Source organism: Phaethon lepturus, unplaced genomic scaffold (genome assembly GCF_000687285.1).
Source record: "Phaethon lepturus isolate BGI_N335 unplaced genomic scaffold, ASM68728v1 scaffold7982, whole genome shotgun sequence".
NCBI lineage: Eukaryota > Metazoa > Chordata > Aves > Phaethontiformes > Phaethontidae > Phaethon > Phaethon lepturus.
Window position 1 is genome coordinate 1,481 of NW_010521165.1, and position 457 is coordinate 1,937.

Genomic DNA, 457 nt, shown 5'->3' on the forward strand with positions numbered 1-457 from the left:
GGAGGGGAAATGCTGCTCCCATTGACCAGGTAGGCAAGTTGGGGTAGGGGAATGGTCCAGCATTGAGTATGAACCATGAAAAGAGGTCCATTGTTCTTGGTTCTTCAGTGGAACTCTGGTTTACCTTGCCCCATGAGAAATCTCATGGTCTTCTCATTGCCCTGCAGCCCTGTGAAGGTGGAGGAGCAGGAGACAGGCGCGTTTGCGAGGCGCAAGCGCGGGAGGCAGGCAAGGTTGTGGAGGGGAGGAGCAGGAGGGAGGCCAGGCTCCGGGCTGGAGGATCAGGAGGAGGGTGTGCAGCGCGCAGCGTTGGTGGTATAGTGATGAGCATAGCTGCCTTCCAAGCAGTTGACCCAGGTTCGATTCCTGGCCAACGCAGACGAGCTTTTCTTCAGCCAGGCTCCACCAATGCCTTGCCCACTTGGAAGCAGCAGGCTGCAGGGCCTGCTTGGGACCA

The 457-nt window shown here is 58.2% G+C and overlaps 1 non-coding gene across 1 annotated transcript; it reads left to right on the plus strand.

Annotated features, from left to right (window-relative positions):
* Nucleotides 1–306: 306 nt before the first annotated feature.
* Nucleotides 307–378, plus strand: TRNAG-UCC. Its single transcript has one exon. It is a non-coding gene; the product is annotated as a tRNA-Gly (tRNA).
* The last annotated feature ends 79 nt before the right edge of the window (nucleotides 379–457 follow it).